Source organism: Ornithorhynchus anatinus, chromosome 8 (assembly GCF_004115215.2).
Source record: "Ornithorhynchus anatinus isolate Pmale09 chromosome 8, mOrnAna1.pri.v4, whole genome shotgun sequence".
In the NCBI taxonomy this organism is placed as follows: Eukaryota; Metazoa; Chordata; class Mammalia; order Monotremata; family Ornithorhynchidae; genus Ornithorhynchus; species Ornithorhynchus anatinus.
Window position 1 is genome coordinate 54688792 of NC_041735.1, and position 3821 is coordinate 54692612.

At 42.8% G+C, this 3821-nt stretch overlaps 1 non-coding gene across 1 annotated transcript; it reads right to left on the bottom strand.

Moving 5' to 3' along the window:
* Positions 1-3255: 3255 nt before the first annotated feature.
* LOC114814140 lies at positions 3256-3393 on the bottom strand. Its single transcript, XR_003761877.1, has one exon. It is a non-coding gene; the product is annotated as a small nucleolar RNA SNORA7 (small nucleolar RNA).
* Positions 3394-3821: the final 428 nt, after the last annotated feature.

Genomic DNA, 3821 nt, shown 5'->3' on the forward strand with positions numbered 1-3821 from the left:
GGAGAATTGCTTCCTTTTGTTTGTTCTTAATCTACCAAACTCCAACTTCAGTCAGTGACTCCTCCTTCGGGCATTGTGCCGTTTGGTGGACAATTCCATTCAGCCTGTCGAGACCCATCGTGATTTTACAAACTTCAAAGATGTTCCCTCAGAACCTGCACCTTTATATACTGAGAGTCCTATCTCTTTCCACCTACCCTCGTGAGCCAACTTCTCCGATGCCCTGATGATCTTGGCTGCCTTTCCTGGACCTGTTCCAGCTCTAGCATAGCCTTCTTAAAATGCCGTGAAAAGAACTGCACACAGTATTCCAGATGCGGACATACCATGGTTTTATATTTAGCGGTAAAATTGTCTTCTCTTTTGTTCTCTGTCCCCTTGATGTTGCCCAACGTTTAGCAGGCCTTTTTAGCTGCTATTGTACATTAGACTTGGGATTGATAACATTTAACAGTGACTCAGACGTCTCTTTCTTGAGTTGAGACTGACAGCCCTAAACTCATCATTACGTAGTTGTAATTTGGATTATTTCTCTTGAAGTGCATTACCTTGAATTTCTTCACATTTAAATTCATCTGTCATTTTTACAGTTCACTCCCTCAGCTTTATTACATCTTCCTGAAGTTAATTCCTCCTGGCGCTTAATCACCCAGAAGGGCATATACTGTCCTCTGCACAATTTGAGATTCAACTCCCCCTTTCCAGATCAGTTACAGAGATGTTAAACAAACAGGTCTTGGCACTGTTTACAGTTCCTCATCCAGCAAAGTAAACTTCTATCTATACCTTTGTTTGTTTTCTTTCTATTAAACAGTTACCTGGCCATGAAAGAACATTCTTTCAAAGCCCATAACTCCTCAGTATTGTTTAAGAAAGGCTTTGCTGTGGAACCTTGTCAAAGCTTTTGAAAATCTAAAAATATTGTGTGTCCTGGTTTTCCCCTATCCACATTTGTTTTGACCCCTTTCGACTACTCCCGCAAATACGAGAGGTGCAATTTCCCCTTATGGAAAATATATTGCCTTTTCCCAAACGGGTTGTTTTTAAAGGGCTTACCGATAACTAAACTTCAGGCTCCCACCCCGCTGGACGGCCCCGCTGTCTCAACCTGGAGCCTCTGCTTCCCCCACCTCCTCCTGGCCCACTACATCATCCTGGGGCTTCAAATCCCAACCTGTTTTACTCCTTGCATCCCATGGCCTCCTGTAGGACGTCAGGAAGGTCGTAGGGGGTCCTGAAGCTGTGGCGGTTACTGTAGCTACGGTTCTAACTCTGGGCCACAAGGAGACCAAATTGCTTTCAATTTGTGAATTTATCCTTGTCGTCCTCTTTCATGTCGTTTTAGTAGTTGTTGTTTAGTTGTTTTAGTGTCCTTTCATGTTGTAGAAGCAGCGCGGCTTAGTGGAAAGAGCCCCGGCCTGGGAGTTGGAGGTCATGGGTTCTAAACCCAGCTCTGCCAGTTGGGCAAGTCGCTTAACTTCTATGGGCCTCAGTTCCCTTATCTGCTAAATGGGGATTAAGACTGTGAGCCCCTTGTGGGACAAAGTGATTACCTTGTATCTACCCCAGCACTTAGAACAGTGCTTGGCACATAGTGAGCGCTTAAGAGAGATCTAAAATTATTATTTTAGTGTTTTTGTGGCTTCCCTTTTCCTTTTGTGTTTGTTGCCAGTACGCTTCCCCCATTTTTATTCTTAGATTATGAACTTGAGTCCAGAAACCTTTTCTAATTATCACCAGTATTATATTATTTCTCAGAAAGTAACAGTGCTTTGAATACAGTGGGTGGGTGCTTAACAAATACTATCACTATTATTACTGCTAAATTTAATTATTAATTCTACTAATTTGCCAGATGTAGATGTAAACCTTCCTAGTTTCTACTTCCCTAGATCACCCCTGAACACTTTTCATTCATGGGAGCTGTATTAACAATCCACCAGTCCTCCAGGAGAGTGGCTGCTTGGAAATTTAGATCCTTCAGTTCTAGGGATTCATTTATATCTAGCTTATCAATTTGACCTAAAACTTTCCTCTGAGATGAATGCTATTAAATACAAATTGGGAATCTCTCTTCCAAAATCTTTGTCAATAAATTCCCCCCAAAATAATTCCCTTTACTACTTGTATAGATGCACCTTTTCTTCCCTGAGTGCAACTTTTATTCCACAATTGTCAAGTAACCCCACTGATTCCCCTAGTAGCTTCCTGCTTTTAATATATTTGAATATTTTTTGTTTTTAACTTTGACATCCCCTGTAAGTGATCTTCAAATTCTTATTTTGGCTCACCAAAATTCTTGGTTGTAATTAACCTGACACTTTTTATGGAATTTCCTCACTCTGGTGACTGACACCTTGTATGATAGTGCTTCTGGATAATAAGACCCTCCTGCATGTTGAAAAGAGAGATGGAAGAAGACAGAAAATGGAGGGATGGGAGTTGGGCAGAGATAGCCCAGTAAGAAAGTGTGAAGAGAAAAAGATCAGGTGAAGAGCATAAGAATAATGACATTGGGTAAGTCACTTCACTTCTCTGGGCCTCAGTTCCCTCTTCTGTAAAATGGGGATTAAGACTGTGAGCCCCTTGGGTAACGTGGACTGTGTCCATCCTGCTTATCTTGTATCTACCCCAGTGCTTAGGATAGTGCCTGATACATAGTAAGCGCTTAACAAACACATTTTTATTATTAATAGTAGTAGTAAGCTCCTTGTGGATAGGAAACATATCTGCCAACTCTGTTGTAGTGTACTCTCCTAAGCATTTAGCACAGTTTTCTGCACACAGCAAGTGCTCAGCGAATAACATTGACTGAATAAAGCTATAGGCAAAGAGCTTTTCATACATACAGCAGAATAAAAATACATAGCATTTAACCCCTAATTTGGGGCAAATAGATATGTAAAATAATACATATGATTGGTCAATCCGTGGTAATTATTGAGCACTTACTATGTGCAGAGCACTATACTTAGTGCTCGGGAGAGTACAGAATTAGCAGGCACATTGCCCGCCCTTAACAAGCTATGTCTTGTCTTTTGCCTTCGAGTCGTTTCCGACGACCCATAACGACACCACGGACACATCTCTCCCAGAACGCCCCGCTCTCCATCTGCAATTGTGTTTGTGGATCCATAGAGTTTTCTCGGTAAAAATATGTAGTGGTTTTCCGTCGCCTCCTTTCGCGCAGTAAACTCGAGTCTCCTCCCTCGACTCTCTCCCGTGCCGCTGCTGCCCAGCGTAGGTGAGTTTTTGACTTGTAGCAGATGGCCTTCCACTCGCTAGCCACTGACCAAGCTGGGAATGGAATGGCTATCCTTCTGCTTGACTCTCCCTCCCGTAGCCGAGACCGGTAGAGTACTGGAAACTCTCCAGGTGTGGCCCTGAGAGGGGCCTAAAAAGCATACCCTTTGATTAAATTGGGATATATTATATATAATTTTCTCCACAAGGGAAGAAGATACTACTGACAGTGAAATTCACCCACGAGTATGTGAGTGATTGAAAAGGCCAGTGCTGGATTCACAGTCGCAGCTATGTTGTGTAACTTTCCCTTGCTGTGCTGTTACTTTTAAGAGTCTGAGAGAAAGGATTTACTTAATTCTGCTGCTCTGCCTCTACTTGAATCTTAATTTGGCCCCAAAAGAAGGGCCCTAGGGCTCTTCTGTATCCAGGCCCTTCCCCTCCAAACCCATCACCTACACCTGAGGGAGAACCAGGCAATAAGCCCAGTGTTGACACAAAACAACAACTCACTTAGTTGCATTAATCACTTGACGCCTTCTCTGGCTAGGAGGCCTCTCACCCCTCCTGAGACAGAG